The sequence below is a fragment of the Pteropus vampyrus genome, unplaced genomic scaffold (genome assembly GCF_000151845.1).
Source record: "Pteropus vampyrus isolate Shadow unplaced genomic scaffold, Pvam_2.0 Scaffold31, whole genome shotgun sequence".
NCBI lineage: Eukaryota > Metazoa > Chordata > Mammalia > Chiroptera > Pteropodidae > Pteropus > Pteropus vampyrus.
Window position 1 is genome coordinate 4,767,472 of NW_011888812.1, and position 21,459 is coordinate 4,788,930.

At 36.0% G+C, this 21,459-nt stretch overlaps 1 pseudogene; it reads left to right on the forward strand.

Annotated features, from left to right (window-relative positions):
• Nucleotides 1-1,491: 1,491 nt before the first annotated feature.
• LOC111737860 lies at nucleotides 1,492-1,610 on the forward strand (annotated as a pseudogene).
• Nucleotides 1,611-21,459: the final 19,849 nt, after the last annotated feature.

Consider the following 21,459-nt stretch of genomic DNA (forward strand, 5'->3'; position numbering starts at 1 on the left):
ACTAGTGAATGTTTAGTTTTGAGATGGAGTGATTGACACTCAGGTATTCATCTCAATATATATAAATACATATACATGCACATAGAATAGTATCTAACAAACAAGTTAAATGTGTACAAGACCATTTCTTGTCATGAGAATGGGTTGAGGTGGATAAGATTTCTAGATGAGAATGATGGTGAAGCCTATGGTGAAATGGTCAAATTGATGAAGTTTAGAGTGGTCATGGAGGTAAAGTTGAGAGAGATTAATGGCTTAGAGAAATAGTCTAGATAATACTGTTTAGGTGTAAAATGAATGCATGTGTTGAGGGCAGGCATATATAAATATGCTCTCCGGGGTTTTTTCTTGAGTGTTTAATTTATGTATTGATTTAAATGGGATTCAGCATCAGCTAAAATGTTTCCCCTATAGCTACATACTTTTTGTCTCTATCTAAAGGGTTCTGCCCACCCCTACAGTCACTCCTAATTTACCTCATTCTGTTTTCCTTTCTGTACAACACTTATCGCTGTTTGAGATAATCTTGTTTACTTGGTTGTAAACATATTTATTGACTTTCCCTTCCTGCCTGATTGTAAGTTTCCTGACCAGAGGGGCTTTGTTTGTCTCGTTAAAAATTATATTACAAGCATCTGACAGAATCCTATACAGGATGGACTCAATACATATTTCCACATAATCAAGAAGAAAAGCAAAATCGCTCAAAAGAAAGACAAAAGGCAGGCAGGCAGGAAGTAAAGAAGGAAAGAAGGGAGGGAGAGAGGGAGAGAAATAGAGAGAGAGGGAAGGAAAAAGAAAGAAAAAGAAAGAAAAGGATATGAGTAACAGAACAGAGGAAAATTCAAGAACTTGCTTTTTGTGTAAAGACATAAGAGGAATATCAGACATAAAGTAATACACTATTCCTTCTTAAAAGATTTAAAGCATATTCCACAGTGTGTGTGTACTTTTACTTGTACCATCCGTGAATATGAATGTGTGAGTGAAAAACATTTTTATAACTTCCTTGTATCCAAATTGCCCTGACCACATTTTTGACTCATGTTTATATGTAAAACGTGAATTTACATTAGAAATAGGATACGAGTTGGCTTCAATGGTCAAAGCGATGTCTGATAGTTAAATCACAGGAGGATCAAGTTATCAAATCAGATTCATACAAATCAGGAATTTTGCCCAGGCTTTACTCATAATTCCCAGAATAAAAGTAATCATGAGGCACAGGTAAAACAGGGAGAGTTCCAGGACCACCAAAGCAGCTTTAGGATACATTCTGTCTTAGGCTAACATAAGTGATCATGTCTTTCACTGAAAGCAGCCATTTTAGTCATAAAACTCCTATGGTTAGAGATATTCATGTTGCTTACACAAACTTTTGCATGGAGACATGCCCTGTATATTGATAGATCCTGACTGCGTCTACCATAAACAATCCTACACAGAGCAGATACAACCTGTTAAAATAATTTTTTAGAAAAAGACTCTCCTGTCTATGGCTGTGCTACCGTGAACAAGCCCAATCCCATCTGATCTCGGAAGCTAAGCAGGGTCAGGCCTGGTTAGTACTTCAATGGAAGACCACCTAGGAAGACCAGGTGCTGTAGGCATAAAAAATTAAATGAATAAGAGATCGTAAACTGACAAGGTCCTTACAATCTGTGAGGTCAACCAAGGGTTGCCTCTCCCAAAAGAAAGGAAAGAAAAGAAGGAAGGAAGGAAGGAAGGAAGGAAGGAAGGAAGGAAGGAAGGAAGGAAGGAAGGAAGGAAGGAAGGAAGGAAGGAAGGAAGGAAGGAAGGAAGGAAGGAAGGAAGGAAGAAAAAGAAAAAGACTCTCCTGGAAAATACTGTGTGTTTACCAGAAGTTGTCATTAGTGTTTACTAAACAAATGTGGATAGTAGAACTGTTTCTTAACCATTTTCTTCCCAAGTCCACCTTTGATTTTGGTCTGTTTCTACTTGCCACATGATTGTCAGATGTCTTGTCATCTTTCCACAATATTGTAAGCAAAAGACAAAAGCCTATTAACACCCAAACAATGACTAGTATTTGAATCATTCACTGAAATAGAGATCCCTTTTTTATGAAGTATATTAAGTATAACCATATTCTTTCATAGTTTTTTTTTTTTTCTTTTAACCACGGCAATGACCTGATTGCCTCCCCAAAGCCCTGCTTATCAATGTCATTGCAATGAGCATTAGGATTTCAACATTCAGACCCTAGTAAGAGCCATTTATTACTTCTCTTTTATCTTTAGATAGTTATATTGTTTAAGGCACTTTTTCCAAGTAAACATGTCTCATAAATTCAGATTCCATATTCGTTTTCCATAAGCAAAGCTAGGTAGAGCAAGTACATCCTAATGCCAGCATTTCTATCATTAGTCTGTTTACAAGTATATTTGACTGGGTCACCTGATATATAATTATTTTCTTCCAAAGGAGTCAGAAACATCACTGATCTTGTGACAGTCAGTGCCCCAAAATATTGTTTCTCTTTCACCTAAACGGCACACTAATAACCTAAAAAAATAGTGCCTAAAATATTGAATTAGGTAAAATTAGTGAGAGCTAGTTACAAACCACTTGCTGACCAACAGTTGCCCCTGCCTATCCTAGTGGGCATCATACATCTAGTCTCCACAGAGAAATCTGGACTATTGGACTCAAAGTTAAGGTCTTCTGAGATGAGCAGGCTGAGATAGTTTCAGAGTACATGAATGATGAGACACATATGAGCAGCCAACACAAGCAGGTGATAGCGAAATCAAGCAGACTCGGCTTCTCTTGCTCTTGAGGACACCTGACTAATATGTCACCAGGGATTTATAGGGGCTCCAAGAGCAATATTCATAAGTTGACAACTTTCATGTGTCTTTAGGAAATGGAGGTGGTTTGTAGGCATAAAAGTAACAGAAGATGAGGTTAGAGACAGAGCTCTAGATAAAATAAACAATATTCTGTACAAAGCCCAGTTTAACCACCTGAAGAATTCTCATTTTAGATCCAGTGGTTTGAAATGTGTAGACTGATTATTTAACTATATCTTATTTGATTATTTAATCATGTCTTATTACTCTGTAACATATGCTATTTAGAGAGAGTCGGAAGTAGACTGATCCAGGAGCATACTCTATAGTGAGATCAAGGTATTTTATCCCATTTAAAAATTTCAGATGAAGGTTTCTACATCAGCATTGTATATCTTTCTTCACATAATAAACAGTTTTAAAATTTCTTTTTGTTATCTTGTGAGGACACAAAGTTAATATTGACCAAAAAAAGAAAATATTTTAATTAGGATATGATATTTATATGCTTTATGTTGACATCATAAAGTAAATAAATACAAATGAAACCAGCCTTTGAGATCATGTCCTAGTTTTGGTTTTAAGCCTCACTTGCTTTCCACTTACTATACTGATTCTCTGGAGGATTAAATGATGTTTTGACAAATGAATGTCTACTTGGAATTATTAGTGGTTGGTATAGAACACTTAACTCTTCTTATAAAGGTATATTTATTTTAGATTTAAGTTGTTATATTCTTAAGAATGTAAGCTCTGTGAGGACTGTACCATTTATTTGTTTACCCTCAGAACAGTGCCTGGCACATAGTAAGTGTCTAAAAAAATTTCTGTGTGAATGAATAACATGATAGAATTGTGTGGACATGCTCGAAAGACATTAGGCATACTCATAACAAATATGCTAATTAACTTTTTAAAAAACCAGATACTCAGAGTAAGAAAGAAAATTCTATAGTTTGATTGAGCAATATTACTTATTGCTCTCTATATGAATTACATTAGCAGCCAGAGCAGCATGATGTCCCAGGGTGATGGATTGATTTTCCTTTTTTGTTCGATCTACTAGTGTCAGAGTTGGGTTGTTTCATGCAAACACATTGGCCTTATACACTGATCCACCATTCCAGTCAGATTTAAAGACCTACAACCAGATAGAAACAAATGGCTGCCTTTCTCTTGCAAGTAAGTCAAAAGGAGCTTATTGGTCATAATTAAGAGAGTGTTATTCAAAGCATACACAGTGATGTGACATAGAAAAGATTTCAGAGATTACCTAACCCATCATCTTTGTGTCCCAGATAAAACAGATGCCCAAAGACAGCAGATCACTTTTGAAAATGCCCAAATCTCTGTATGAAAGGTTTGGGGAGAAAATCAAACTGACCTAAAAAATGTCACGGTCCTAGGAACCCAGGATTTTTTTTAATCAAAGATTTCTATCAATTTTAATACTAAACAATCTTGAAAAATGTAACCTTTAAATGAAAATCTGCCTTAGGGATGATTGTAAAACTCAGTGCAAGTTCAAGTTACTGGATTCTTTGGATAATAGTGTTAAGTAAAATAAGTATGATTTCCTGATAGAGATACATCCACATGCACCCAAGGGCATTTCTGCTGCACTTAGAAAAAAGTGGCTAATTATTTACTTTCATTCATTCATTCATTCATTCATTCATTTATGTTTCTTCATGAACAATTTCTAAGAGGGAATTTAAAAGCGAAACTTCTTTGGTCCGGGCAGGTTATATCAGCTGTGATTTTGATTCTGTACACTTTATCTCACCTCTGCTATTACCACTTAAATTCAAGCTACCAACATCTTTTACTGCCATATCTTTAGTCTTCTGATTTCCCTTGCCTTTATTCTACCTTACAATCATTTTCGCAAATATTACTAAGAGTGATTTAGTAAAAAAAAAAAAAAAAAAAAAAGCATGAGACTGTGTTATATCCCTACTTAAAATTCCACAATGGCTTTCTTTTGCATTCTTACTTAAGATCATAATAACAATAATAATTCCTTCTATGGCATAAGACCCTACTAATTTAAATTTTACTTAACTTTTTATCCCTGGCCATGGTGCTCTTAGTACCACTCATGGTCTGACTATACTGACCTTCTCTTAGCTGCCACTCTTTCTCTCTGGGTTTTTTTGCATATACTGTTTCATCTTTTCAGTAGTTGTTCCCTTTGCACACTTGCACATGGGTAGCTCCTTTTGACCCATCTAGTCTTATTTTTATATCTCCTCAGTTGAGAAGTCCTCAACTCCATCTGAAGCATGTGAACTGGTTCCACCTACCAACCCCCATATTTCTTAGCTCAGCCCCATGTTTATTTCCTTCATAACACTAATTATATATTGTGATTAGTGTAGCTCTTGCATTCTCAGATATTGATTGTTTATATTTTCCTCCAGACTATAAACTTCTTGAAGGCATGGTCTATGTCTGTTTGCATTCACTGTTGTATCACAAGGGCTTAATTAGGGCCTGGGACATAATAGGTAGTCAGCAAATATTTGATGAATAAATAATAAATGTTTCATTATTATTATGTAGTTATTTGGAGAGTAAAACTAATGGTCTCCATAGGAGACATTTCCATCTTAGTAGTTCAAACAATTTATGGTTTGAGTAGTTCTTAGGTATTTTAGCTAAACTTTCACCCACAAATTCTAGAGCTGTGTTGCCCAATAGGGTAGCCACTAGCCACATATAATTAAAGCAAATAAAATTAATTTAATTCCTCAGTTACCCTAGCCATACTTTAGTTGCTTGATAGCCATGCCACATATGGCTAATGGCAGCTGCATTGGATGGTATAAAACATTTGTCATCAAAGAAACATCTATCGTAAGCTCTGTTTAGAGAAGGGTTCCCCAATCCCTGGGTCTTGGACAGGTATCAGTCTGTGGCCTGTGAGGAACCAGGCCACACAGAAGGAGGTGAGTGGCAGGCGAGCGAGCCAGAGAAGCTTCATCTGTATTTGCAGCCTCTCCCCAGCGCTAGCATCACCGCCTCAGCTCCACCTCAGACCATCAGGCATTAGATTCTCATAAGAGCATCAGTCCCTGTGCCAAAAAGTTTGGGGACTGCTGGTTAGTCTTATCTCATCACAGCGCTTTAATGTATTGATTAAAAATGAGAGACAGAATTATTAAGGGTTAGGCATTGGAGTATAAGAGAATTACAATAGAGAAATTCAATACTTAATTTAGGAAGTTCAAAAATAATTTTTGTGTTCGTATTCTGTAGCATGTCTGAGTATAAGCAGTGAAAAAAAATTGTATTATTGGCCTCTATCCTCATGTCTTATAAACTAGAGAAGTAAAAAAAATTAATGCCTCAGTTTTGCCTTCTTTAAAATAGTACCTACATTATAGGTTATTCTTAAGTTATTCACTTAAAAATTGCTTGGAATATAGTAAATACTCAATATCTCTCGACTATTATTATTTATAGTGACAATAGTATTAAAATTGTGATGAAGATAATGAAAGAAACAAAAATAATGAAATGATAGAGAACAATGAAAGGAATGAAGGAGAGATGGATCGCCTGAGGTATGGTGGTCTGAAATGGCTTCTCTGAAGGGTGACCTTCAAACTGTGACCATGATATTGAAAGAGAGCCAGCACTGAGACAACAAGGAGAAATATGTTCCAGAAAAAAGAGAGCTTATATTGAAAGAAAAGGAAGAGTTTGTTATATTGAAGAACTAAAAAAAACCAGCTACAATGTAGCTGGAATGTAACAGCAACAGGGAACACACTAAATGCAATGAATGTGGAGAGGGAGAAAGTACATAATTTTGCACATGCCTTCTAGGCTATGTACAGGGATTTAAAAGACATATTACTATTATCTTATTCTAATTGTACTGGGAGGCCATTGGAGAATTTTATAGAGGAAAGCCATAATCTGATAAGTGTTTTAAGACCTATATCTGGCTGATTATAGGTGATTAAAAGCAGTTAGAAGATAAGCAGAGACCAGATTCATATATAAATGTGCAATGAGTGAGTGAGGTCAGTAAAGTAAACTCAAGGGCTCTGCAGATACATTCATCAGCTCTGCTGCAATAACAGACAATCCCCAAGTCATACTCATTTAGAAAAACAAAGGATTATTTTTTTTTGTTCTTATGACATATGCATAGCTAATCTGTTGTGATTTTGATAAATTCCTACTTTACCATGTTGTAAGTTGCAGCTTTGTTCCAAATGTCTTTGCATTCTGAAACTTAAATCTGAAGTGGTGACCCCAAAAGGGATGTTTATTCTTACAGCACAGGAGAAGCAAAAGAATTACAGAAATATACTATGACTCAAAGTGCAAGTCCAGACTCCTATATTCATGAAATGAAGAGGAACATAGGAAGTAGAAACCATAGACCCATAGACTATCACAGGGAACTAAAGCTTCCAAGAAAAATTCACTGCTGTATATGAAGTTTCTGTCCTCTCTCTGCATGTTTTTTTTTTAAGTGTTTATATCATTCTCTTCATTTTGTTTTGCATTTTTGTTTTTTGCTGCTGTAAGCTTTAAACTGAAAATATGTTTTTTTATGAAAATATAAAAGCCCAAAAAATCCCATCATCTCTATTTACAACTAGTATTTGATGATATGCTTTACAAAACAGTTTCAAATTCTCATCTTCAGAGTTGAGGGATATCTCAGTGGCATTTTTATGTACTACCAATTTGCAAAATGATAATAGCAATAATAATAGTGACTGCTATTTACTAGATGAAAACTCTACGCTGAGCACTTTACATATATTATTTCAAATCTGTATCAAAACTCTGCAAGGGAGGTATTGTCTCCCTTCTTGTAATTGAGTAAACTGGGGTTTATAGAGTTCAAATTACTTGCTCAAACTCAAAGGAGGTAAAGGATTGAGCTGGATCCAATCTTGAGTTCAAAGCCTCTTATCTAAAGTCTTAATACTAGCATTTCTTGTTTTATATCTTGATATGAACATGAACAGGTGCTCTGGAGGAGAAATGGAAGTGCCACAATGAGTGTTATGAAGTTAATAAGTGTGCACAAAGTTCTATTTCACGACTGTTTATTTCTTTTGTTACTTTACGGTAAAGCATAAGTATGCCATTTTATAATTAAGGTATCCACTATTCATTCAACATTAAAAATGAGTCCTGACAAGACACAGAAAGGAAACTTTGAAGCAATTTAGAATGTACTAAAAAAGAATAATATGATTCTGATATAAAAAAATATGTCTGGAATTTGTGGAGTGGAATAAAATACATTGGTCTCCTAAATCATTCTAAAGCTATCTTAAAAACCATGGATCCCAAAATATAAATGAGATATGAGTCAAATAAGATATATTAAATAAGTGATGTCTTAGATATTTCAAAACCTTGGCTCTAAATAAAACATTTTCAGATGATATACCATGCATTTTACTGAATGCTGTTTACTTTATCTGGAGCCCTATCTCTAACCTGACCTTCTTTTACAGTTATGCCCACAAACCACCTCCATTCTCTAAAGGCATATTAAAGATGTCAACATGTGGACACTGCCCTTGGAGCTCCTATAAATCCCTGATGACATATTAGACAGGTGATCTTAAGAGCAAGAGAAGTTAAGTCCACTTTGACTTCACTATCATCTGCTTGTGTTGGCTACCCATATGTGGCTCATCATGCATGTGCTCTGAAACTGTCTCAGCCTGCTCGTCACATAAGACCTTAACTTTGAGTCCAATAGTCCAAATTTCTTTATGCTGTATGGTGATCACAAGCAGCAATAATGGGCACAGGCATCTATTGGTCAGCAAGAGATTTGTTACCTCATTATAATCTTTTGAACAACCCACTGAGGTGTGATTGCCCTCATTTTTTAGATGAGGATACTGAAACTCAAAGAGTTTACATTGCAAGCTAAAGGTCAATGGGCAATAACAACTGCCCAGTGGGTTGCTCTAAGAATTACAAAGTGTTAACAAATGTATAACGATAAACTATAGTACTTCGTATATTTAATTCCTTTTTTTTCTGAAGAATCTAGAAAAACTGCCAGCAGTCTATTGCTACTTTATCATACCTTACTGTAAGCCTGAATACTTTCAACATTGTATCTTTCAAATTATTAACCTGAAAATATGATGGCTCATTTGCACATAAAAGATAACAGTGATGAATAGGAAAAACAAATACAATTGTAAATATAGTCATTTACCTTAGGAGAAAAAATGGTGACTGTCTTTTTGATTTCTGCATTCCTATGGAGATTTTGCATATTGGTAACATCAATTTTAAACAGTTGCATAGTAAGTTATTAACATGTTGGGAAAAAACTAACAGATTTATGTCTGTATATTTCAATCAATTTTAGCCAGGTGTAAGACAGGTTTTTTTTCAGCCAATATGGTGGGAGAAAACACAATTTAACCTATGTTGAAAATGAAGTGTTAGCTGTACTAACACTTCTTGGTTTTCAGAAATTCCTATATGTGAATTCTCTCTTTATGTTCCCATTTACTTCCTCATAGAGGCACTTTTAATATTTTCACAGCTATTGTATTAAGAAAAAGTTAACAGAATATACCTTTAATTAGAACTATTAAATTAAGGGCAGAAACTAGTCTTCAGAATTACAAATACTTGGAAAGTACCTATTCTCGGTTGTTATTCACCCCATAGGGCTTGCATATGGAGATATCTTGTAAAGGCTTCAAAGAGTTTGTGAATCTCTGAAACTTTATAAAAATATATTTGCATATTTCTCAGTGTGAGTTTATAGTTTTCATTCAATTCCAGCATGGCTGGAAAATAACCAGGCACTTGCTTTCCCTAGCACCTGTGCTAATTTTAAAACCTCAATTAGCATTTTTAAGATGCTAAATCCAAGATGCAATGTTGGTGCCATAAATGGATATAGGAGAGATAATGGTTGGAGGAAATGCCTCTACAACAAAGAAAAACAGGTCAAAGAAACCTTAAGAATAATCTACCCAACTCATATAGTCTTAACTTGAATCTCCTTTACTCATCTCTAACAGGTATTTATTTACATTTGTCTATTTATAGAAAGTGTAAACTGTGGAATTAATTCATTGCTTTAGGTAACTATTTGTTAAAAAGTTAATATAAATAATAAACATCTCTTAGAGTGAATGCCCAATAAAGAGCAAACCAAGACATGACTACTCAAAAGAGAGAAATTGGCTTTCAGAACTTCTCTGGTCTTTAAAAGTGTATCATTTCATTAGCTGAACAAATTGCTGACCAACTTCAACAACCTCTCCTGTCACAAGAAATTAGGTGCAACCAATGTTACTCTTCATTTCAAAAATTAAGTAAATGAGTATTATCACACTTAAATGATGTAATCATTTAACTGAGGCCAGAATTTATAACCAGAAATCTCAAATTCCAGGTCATTTAGTGTTTTTACCACGTTAACTGACTTTTTCAACTAACTTTGATTTCTACAGTGTAACTAACATGCCTATGTACAACCTTCCAAATGATTTCCTAGTATACTTAAGATAATCATAATTTTTTTAGTTCTAAACTTAGCCTATAAGGTACTTGCACAATCATGTATTTCCTCCCTCTTTACATCCATTGCATGATTCTCTATCCTATTGATGCAACCCTCCAGTTAACATTAGCTTCTTTTTAGTTCTTCGAATATAACAAATTCTTCCTTTTCTTCAAATATATGGTCTATTTTTCCTGGAACATATTTCCCCTCATTGTCCCAATCCTGGCTCCCTTTTGTCATTCTGGTCAGTTTGAAAGTTCTCTCTTCAGAGAAACCATCTCAGATCACCGGATCTCAGTAGATCTTCACAACTTTTCCCCTCCACCACTTTTTTCTCTCATGTAATTCCTTTAGTTTCATTCTCCACCTTAATCTCAATGTTAACACACATTCCAATAAAGTAAGTGAAATAGCTGCACCTTGCCCATTTATCCACTATCAAGAAGGATCCTATCAGTAGAGAGGTTGGCTGAAGCAAAATTTTCACTGCAATTTATACTTAAACTCTTTAAGTAGAACATCAGCATTTACATATCATGCAGGATAAATTCTCCATAATTTTATAAGTCTAGAGTAAATTACAAAGATAGATGATAGATAGATGATAGATGATAGATAGATAGATAGATAGATAGATAGATAGATAGATAGATAGATGATAGGATGATAGATAGATGAATGATAGATAAGAAGTGATGCTCAGATAACCTCAAATAAAAATCAAAATAATCAGTGGTTTTAATATAGTTTCAGTTGCTTCAAAAGGAGCCAGCATAACATTAAACAAAAAATGATTAGACCATAATACCCTAAGATACCAGAGCGATAAGGAATATTTAACAATATAACCCTAATAATATCCAGGACTCCTGTGGCCCACTGTCCTTAAGGTACATTTAAAACTCTGTTTACATCCCAGGTACATTTAAAACTCAATTTGCAGCCAAAAGTAAATGAATAGTAAGTCCAATATTTATTTAAATTTTAAATGATTAAATTGGATTTGATTTATAACCTTCAACAAACTTTTTAAAATTCTCATTCTTTTTCTCCCCAATTTTCTTTTGAACATCTCATAAACCGAACTCCTACAAGTTTCTTGCACAAATAGCCTGTGTACTTTGTGGTCTCTCTCTTTCCTCCCAGCTTCTCGCTGGATGTGTAATCTTCACTTCTCATCTAGAAAACGTTTTCTCCCTTTGTTAGTGCCTTCTTAGCATACTCTTTACAGTTCATAATTTTATCACCACATCTCTCGACCCTAAGTTCAACATCATGAGGATCCAGCAACAGCATAAAAAAGAACAATTGTCTTTAGAGAAATGAGAATCAAAAAAGAGGGTACATCTGATTGGGTAAATACTAATGATAAATGTCAGAAAACTCTCATAGTTCTTTATTTTATCCCTGCACAGAACTCATACCCCCAAATTATAATGACTTTTGTCGTTCTGCACAGGGTCTTCATTTTCATTCCCTCACCACTCATAAGACTTATCTCCTCATTAAAGCACAAGTAGATTACAACCTTGCTTTATTATTCCATTGTTGCTGCCTGGATATTCACTTATAGGCAACTGGGGGAAAAAGAGTAAACAATGATGAAATCAAAATAGATATAAATGATTCAAGGAAGTATAGACAAGAAAAAAATTGGAGATAAGTACAATCACAAGAATAAAAAATGAAATAGACTAAAATCTACATAGAATACTATTAATGAGAAAAATAAAATTGCATGCAGTGATGATTCACTGAGAATGGTTATAGGAAAAATATCTAAAAAATATGGAAGATTAAACATCAGTGGAATATAGACTAATGCATTCATACATGCCAATTAAAAAAAAACAAATACAAAATTTTGTACAGAGATCTTGAAGCTATAGCTTCCAAGAATTATCCATGAATCTTTAAATTGAAAGTGAGCACTGAATAATGAACATGAAAAATATTAATACCTAGATGTATCATGGACAAACTTCCAAACATCAACAACTAAAATAAAATTTTAACTGGCTTGCCAAGGCTCTTTTTTTAAGCAACAGTATCTTTCAGAATCTACTAGAGCATATCTTCTAAATGCTGATAAAATCTCTGACAATCTAGACTTTATTACCAAATGAAATTATCATCCAAGAGTGATGGCAAAATGAAGACATTTTCAAATATATAAAGTCTGAGAGAGTTCACAGCTTACAGACTAAAGAGACTATTAAAGCTCATTCTTCAGCAAATGTGAACACACAAGGAAGAGGAGAGATATCAATAAAAATCATGAACACAGACTGACAGAATGTATTGGCAATTATAATTAACTAAATATAAACTGAAACAATAACTAATTTTTGTGTCCAGAACATATAAAAACTAAACTTTAAACAAACAAAAAGTTATGAAAAACTGTTCACTTTGTATTTAAGTCATGATGATGTCTGGAGGAGAAATGAAATACTTAATAACTTTAAGACTTTTGAAATAAAAATATATGGTTAATTATGAATGCTATATATATATAAAACATGTAATATATAGTAGTAAATATATATAAAAATATTTGTGTATACATATAATCTATCATATGCAGTACATCCCAAAATGATATTATTCTACATGTTATTTAATTTATGTGACATACATTATAGATCTTCTGCAATTTGCTTTTTTAACCAAAAATATTTTCACAATTTTTTCATATCGATACATGTAAATCTTGCATACTAGTTTTAACTGTTGTATACTGTTCCAACCTAAGAATGTACCACAATTTAATTATCTATTCCTTCCTTCATAGACATGCCAAGCATTTCTTTCCTGTGAATGTCTCATTTTTCATCATGATCATGACATTCTAAATTTTCTAGATAATACCAAATTGCTTTCAAAAGTAAATTTACCCTTTCATACTACTATCAGTTGTGCATGCATCTTGTCCACCTGCCTGTACCATCTCTGACACATTGCTTGCTCCAGTAGAGACCTCAGGGATATGATTTTATTTAGGATGGGTGCCTTTCAGGCCCCAGGTATAGGATTCAGGCCAAGACTGCTTCCATTGTAAATGACCAGAGGCTCTGGTTGATACTGGAGCTGATCAGGAGTTTTCAGGGCCCCTCAGTGACATCAGTGGTTACAAAAGGCAAATGGTTTTGGTCAGGAAGGTCCCTTTGACATTGCAATTTGGTTCTTCTCCATAAAAATATGAGTTTTTTTTTTTCTCTTGCATACCAGAGAACATATTGGATATTGATAGTCTATGAGGTCAAACTCTGCAAAATTCTATTGGTGAATTCCACCTCTAGGCTAATTAAACCAGTGCTGAAGAGGAATTCCAATAATGAACCAGTAAGTCTACCACCCTTTCAAAGAATGGTAACTGTCAAACAATATAAACTGCCTGGGAGACATAAAGAAATAAGAGAAACTATCTAAGAACGGCACTGAATGGGTGTTGTATGTCTACTGTGCTGGCAATAGTCTAGTATGGCCAGTTAAAAAGCCAGAACGCTCATGGAAGATAACCATGGACTACTGAGAATTGAACAAGATGGTGCCTCTCCATCCATGCATCTATATCCAACATTGCCACCATCTCAAATATCTTGGCCATGGTCCTAAGAGTGTACCATGACATATTGGATTTAACAAATGCTTTTTTTCAGTACACACCTGGCCATTGAGTCACAGGTCAATTTTTCTTCACATGAGAAAGGCAACAAAAGGCCTTCCAAGTGCTTCCCTAATGCTACCCACACAGCCCCAGAATGTGTCATGGGATGGTAATCCAAGATCTATCCCTGTTCTCCTTTCCCACATCGGTAAATGAACCCATTACACTGATGATATAATGTTAACATGTGAAAACTTGTCTCTGCAGCAGGATGCTTAGCAGACTTTGGTAGAACATCTACAAGGAAGAGGACAGGTGGTGAATCCATAGAAAATTCAAGGCTCAGGCACTGATAGTAGGGAGTCATATAATTGGAGGAGAAGCACATTGTCCCAGGAGCTGAGATTGATAAGGTCAAGCCTAACTCCTTAGAATGTGAAAGACATGTAAGATTTTGCAGGGACTTGGGAGTGCTGGAGGACTTTTACTCCCCATCTCACACAGTGCCTATAGCCCTTATACGTCCTGCTAAAGAAAGAGCACATGTGGGACTGGGAATCAAAGCAAAAAACTACCTTTGAAAAGGAAAAAAAAGTACGAATGAAACAGACTAAAACTCGACATCTCTCACATAGAGCTACCATTTGAGTTGTAAGTATTCGTGACTCTAGAAAATATGAGATGTTTTATATGGCAGAGACAGCAGAAGGCGAGAGTACGACTAGGATTTTGGTTCCAGATCTGCAAGGGTGCAGAGACATGCTACACCTCCACAGAGCAAGCGCACCTAGCAGTGTACACAATGCTCTTCCAGGCAGAACCTCTCACAAAGGAACAGCATATCATGATAAGAACTTCCTTTCACATCAAGCATGGACTGAGAATATGTTTCATCAACCCACTTCTGCATAGTTCAAACTCCCACGATGACTAAGTGAAATGCCTGTTTGCGGTAGAGAAGCATCCTCTTATCAGCTGTCTCTAGAAATGTGGGGGCTACTTTGCCCAGTAGAGTACATAAATCCTCCAAGTGCCCCCCCGCCCCCGTGGTAGCCCCTGTGGCCTGTAGAGAAGGAGTAGGGAAAATTCCTGCAGATGCCTGATATGCAGATGGGTCTAGTTAGAGCACCCCTTCACAGGAACTGCATTTGCTATTCAGCCCAATGCTGACACCATCTGGATGGAAACTGGAATGAACTGCAGCAGCCAGTGGCTGATGATCACTCATGATCCTTGGCCATTAACTCCTTGTCCTGACAGTTGGATTATTGTTCTTAAAGGATTAACCATGTGGCTTGGATAATGGGAAGGTGAAGAGTAGATGATCATAAATAAATCCTATGGGGGTCAGGCTTTGTGGAAAGACATACAGGTTCACTTGTAAGAGCCTGAGGCAGTCCTCACTATGGTCCACATAGCATTGACACCCCTACTGCCCCACCCCCCCCAATCAGGAATCTAATGCCCTTGCTTGAGTATGATCCGTAGCAACTGACCCTTCAGTAGATATAGCAGATTGGTGCACGGGAAGAGTGGCCATTGTAGCACATGGGAAGGGTGGCATATTCCCAAGGAAGCGGGATTACCCTTGAAATATAGTGACTTGGTTCATGCAGTAGCAGCATATCCTGTGTGTTCTAAGCAATGCCCGAGGCTGCTACCAAAGCAGTTTGGGGTCATCCACTGGAGTATCCAGCTGATGAAGGGTTGGTACTTAATTAATTCTATTACACCCCATCCTCCCTCCAAGTGAGTGTTTTAAACACGCTTTTTTTGTATGTACCCCAAGTCTGGACTAATCCAAGCTTTTCCTTTGTCACTTCACAGATGCCATGTTCAGATACTCTCATTGAATAAACAGTAATGGGGGTCATATTTCAAAGGTCACGATATACAAGATTGGGCGAAAGGCCACGACACTGAATGGACGTTCCATCTTCCCTATAACCTGCAAGCAGCAGGGTTGGTAGAAAGAAAGAAAATAATAAAGCAGCTGATTAAATTATTAATAGGTATAACCACTTTGGCTGGATGAACTAAAGTACTATTTCAGGCTTTAACACATTTGAATGATCAACCACTAGGGACTATTGCCCCATGTGCCAAACTGGGAACCCCTGTCAAGACACCCAACACTATAAACTTATAGAAGATGGTCATTTTCCTTGCTCTTATTATGGATCAACATGTTATACTGCTAAGAACTCCAAGCCCCACTGTACCTGGAAAAGGAGTTACCTACTGGAATTTGCAATGAGACATCTCACTAGGATAAGTGAGTTACTTTGTACCTCTGGGTGAGGGGAAATCACTATCCCCACAGATATCCCATTGTCTTGTTGCAAGCTAGATATGTGGAAATGCATTATACCTGGAACGGAATATGCACTATTAAAATAGGGGAGAAGGTGGGGGACCTGGTCTGTTATAACCCAGCCCCAGTCCATCTTCTGAAGCCTGACAGTGCTACTTTTACTAGCCAACATGTGTGGTATACACAACTAGATCTGAGTCCTAAAGCTGCCCACTACCCTCTCTTCAAGGCTAGGTGGACACATTCTGTTTTCCACTAGTACAACCATTTGACCATCATCTTTGTTCCCTCTGTTGGCCTGAAGGACATTATAGCACATATAGAAGACTTTGTGAAATTTACCCATCATGCTTTAAATGATAGCTGACAAAACCTGTCTTTACCAAACACTGAAATATCTCTAATGAGAAAAGCTGTCCTCCAAAATAGAATGATCTTGGCCATTACTTCTACCTAGCAAGGAGAAACCTGTGCCATTATCCAAACAGAATCTTGTGTGTTTGTACCTGATAAGTCTGCAAATGTATCATCTTTATTAAATCTCATGAGAACACAAATAAATGCCCTGAGTGATCTGACCCCTAGCCTAAGGGACTCAATAAATCAGTGGTTCGGATCATGGGGCTCTTGGTAGAAAAACGTGTTATCTATTTTGGGAATCATTATACTCTATGTTTTCCCTTATACGTCTCTATATAATTGCTGTGGTATCTGCCTCCAATGAAGCCAGGTAGCCACCTCCAGGCTGGTGAAACCTTGCTGACCACTCATAGAATATTGCAAAAACAAACAAAACAAAAAAACAGTCCCAAGGGGTGGAGTGTTGGGGTACGTCACTGAGGATGTGACCGCTGGTCAACTGAAGAGCTGGAACCAGGCAAATGAAGACACCTCGCCTCCTACTTTGTCCATGGAATTTATGTTCCACCCACCATTCCCATAGCCAGAGCCATTTCAAGGATGTAGCCTTGAGAGAGTAAGATATTGTTGAGGCCATCTGAGCTGAATACATGACTAAAATCAGTGAAGCCTTTTATATAAACTTTTAAGATTCTGGTGGAGAGGTGCAAGATCTACTTGTTTTGTGGTCACCTGAGACAAGCCTTGTATGTAAATTCCCTTGTTTTTGAAAACTGCCACCTACTACACTGGAGAGCTCTGCCTCTTTCTTCCACCTCCATGCCTTCTGTGTTAGTGGGACAATTCCAGATTTCAACCAAGAAACTCCTGCAGTTGTGAACCAACACTTTTGCTGCTGGGATCAAGTCCCCTTGACCAGCTTGTGGTACTTGGTATGATCCATCTTTCACCAGTGGATCTTTAGTATGTTTTTGCACTGCATCTGGGGGGCATTCCAGACCCTTTCATCCTCTCCACAGCATCTGGTCTAGGCAGGAGGTAGCTGGCAGTCAACAGCTCTTCAGGGGTCCAGCAGACATCTTCCTATGGACCCGCATCTCCTCAAGCTCTAGCTTGGACCCTGCATAGGCCTGTTCTCAGCATGCTATAGTCAGCTCTGCAGACATGTCTCCCCAGCACCCTGAGACAGGCCCAAGCTGACTGTGGCTTCCCTGGGGTACAGCCCTGAGCAGCACCAGGAACATGGTTGGTGGCTGGTGGTGACCCAAGGTGCTTAGGGGAGCCTTTTGTGGCCATGCTCAGGCACTTCCTATCTGTCATTTAACCAGCCCCCAGGCCTGTCTGCAGCTGCCCAGTGGTTCCTATACCCAAATAAATAGACAATTGAGATTAATATGGTTTCTTTAGTACTGATAGAACGGATATTAGAGAATGCGGCATAGCTGGACAACAATAATGACATTTCTAGTAGTGACCCCCAAACTTGTGAAAACAAATGCAAGCAGCCTTGATCAATCACAGGCTTTTCCAAAGCTTTGGAGATTTCAAAGCTTATGCCCTAAAGATGTGTGATTTTTGTCCATTATTTAATCCACAAGCTAAATAAAATTATGTTGTTACTGTTTGGGGTGCTGCAAGCAACCTGGTTCAGAAAACACATAAGCAATGATAAACTTTAGTCTTAGTTCCTTATGCTCAACCCAGCAATCAGGATACTCCATCCACATCTGTGGGAATAAGCTTCTCAGAGGCTTGAAGTATTTGGGGTAATTCCCACTTTGGGAGAATTAGCAGAGTAAAGAAGAAAAATCTTCCTCAGTAAATGCTAATTTTTTTCCTACAGAATTCCTTCATTTATCGCAATATGTTCATCTATAAAATGAGTGGGCCAGGCTACATGTTCCTTAGATTCCTTTCGAGATCTAAGATTTGATGACTAACACTCCCTCTCTACCAAGTAACCCCTGTCATCTTCAATGTTAACCTGTCAAATGTTTCAATGAGATAAAAAGCATTAAACACACAAAGCATATTTATATGTGTGAAATGTAGTTGAGAGATACTACTACGAAAATATATGTTAGATCTTTAAGGAGTATTTACTAGTATTAATTCATTATTCATCTTTGTACCTTCTGCAGGAACTAAGAAATCCAACCATTTTTTGCTGAATGGGGAAAAAAAAAGAAGAAATCATTTGCGTTTTGGCTGGCGCATGAAATTTGTTTGAAAGAACGATCCCAGAGTAAATGCCTCAAACTTTGAAATACACGATAGGGCAGAGCTGAAAAGCTCATACAATCACTATATTCAAACATAATATCTCTAAAGATTCCCCTGTAAGCCAGCACAGTTTGGGTTATATCTCTGTTCATACATGAATTACTCTAAGTGGTAAGCCAATGTGATGATGAGAAGGGAAAATGGAATAAAAAGAAGACGTCCACTAATTTACCATAAGGAGGGGTTATTTCTTTTCATTGTTCCCATTTCGATGATTCAAAAATCATTGTGCATTTTTCAACTTAGCTTTAAGAGACCACGTTGACAATAAACAATTATATTGAGTTCTGAATATCAAGATAAAAATCAAGGATTTTTTCCCCCTTTTTGAATGGCCTGTGAGTTTATAAATGATGTATAATTTTTACCAGTATTAAATTCATGTGGCAAAAGTAATTTTGTTATTGTTTAGGTGGTATTAACATGGATGTGGAATATCCCATACTAATAGCCCATCTCAGAGCCGATGTGAAATCATAAATTAAATGTGCCATATTAACTGTAATATAATATGTGAGTAACAGAAAAATTCTTACCTAAAAAAATTTAGTGTGTGTGTATATGTATATTCACATATATAGTCACAATATCACATTTACTTAAATGTTAGCAGTTAAATTCTTATCAACCAATCTCCCAGCATTCAAGAGACACCATGTTTTGAAGCAAATGATTGTAAAATCAAGAAGAAAATCTCTGCAAATAAAAGCTTATGTTGAATTGAAAGTGAGGCAATCCTTGGATATACATGTTTTATCGAAATTGCTCTTTTTCCCCCTGAAACCACATGCAAGGAATACTTTCCTCTTTTCCCTGTTGAAGGTTTTAAGCTTCGCCTCATGCTCTTTTTATCTCCTCATAGCTCATACTTGTCTCTCTCTCCCCTTTTCCGCTTCTTTGTTAAAATCCTATAGCTTTGCTTCCTCTTACAAGATGCCTTTGACTTAAAGACTCTTTCCTAAAAAGTCAACCCATTGCCCTCTTTCAAAATAATTCCAGTTGCTTTCATGGAGCTCTACTGATCAAATTGGAAAAAAGAACACTTTTGTCTTCTATTCAAGAGAACTCACAAGCAGTTTGCTTTATCCCAGCCTCTGATACAAGCAGGCTCTAGTTCTATTTAGACATAATGAAAATGAAATTAGAGTATTGTTAATATCTATAAAAGCTGTATTATTTTTCTAATTTACAATTTAAAGATTAGAAATATGCCTCTATAAAATTATATTTTTTGAACTCTTTTTGTACAAATTATTTAAAAGATGATCGTTATTTTACAGATAACATGTAAGAGGAGGGTGAAAAGTAGAAAGTCAATTGATCATCTCAAGTTTAGTACAATTAGTATATTTTAAATTCTAAGTTGAATTACTCTAACATTTAGAACATTGCCATCTGATATGTCTCTTGTTCTTTATATGTACATTTTGGAAAATAGAATTTGCTTTGCATTCTTTATTTGTCTTACCAATTAATTAAAGCCAAAGGACTTCTTGGGGAGAAAGCAACATCTTTTATTATCTGAACCTCCTTAGAAATATAGGCCAATTTTGAGAATTATGGTAACAAAAGTAAAGTCAATAAAAACCTGAAGTGATTAGAAAAACCAATTTTGCTCTCTCCACCCAGATAACTTTAAAAAATATAAGAAAGCCTGATTTCAGAAGACATATTTATTACTTTTAATTTCTTATTATCACTATGCTTTTTTGTATTATTCATTGAAAGAGTTTAATTGTATAGGGTGATGTTAGCTAGCATAGCATGCTCATTTTCTAATCTCAAATATCTAAACCACTATTAAAAGTCTAAACTGGTTGCCTTTTTTTTAATCCCAAGAATATCTAGCACATTGTTCTAGTATTAATATCCACTCCACTTGGTAAATATATGTTAAATGGATAACTAAATTAAGGAAGGCTATAACAAGTGCTTATATATCTCATTTAAAACAGCTCGGGGCTATAGTTTAAAAGTCCTTATAGTTTAGAGTCCTTTAGTGAGTTTATGGCTTAGACCCTGATCAGGTACAAGTATATATTTAGAAAATTTAAAATAATTATGAGATTTTACGAAACCGTTTAAGAATATACCCCAAGAAATGCTGATAAAATACTTTTTTAAAATAGCAGTGAACAGCAAAAAAAAAAAAAGAAAAAAAAAGTTAAAAAGTCTTGTCAGACTGAAAAGAACAAAAATCAATGAGAGGTGAACTCAAATAGTTATAGGCCAACAATAAATGCTATTCATATTCATGCAGTACTTCTTTCAAGATTCTGTGAACGTTTTTGTGTTTTACAATGTGGCAATCTGTTAAGAATTCCTCATGTTTACCGAAATACTGTTAGCTCCTTCTCTTAGGCTGCTCTAAATGTCATTTCAATTTCACAGAAAATACAGACAAGACCAAAAAATAAATAAATAAAATAAAACAGATGTCCCTGTAGTTTAAATGCATTGTTACGGTAGTCACTTTATATATACATCCCCATATAATTGATAGAAACTGAGAAGAATTTTGACTCAAAAAACTTTCCAAAGTCTTGGAATA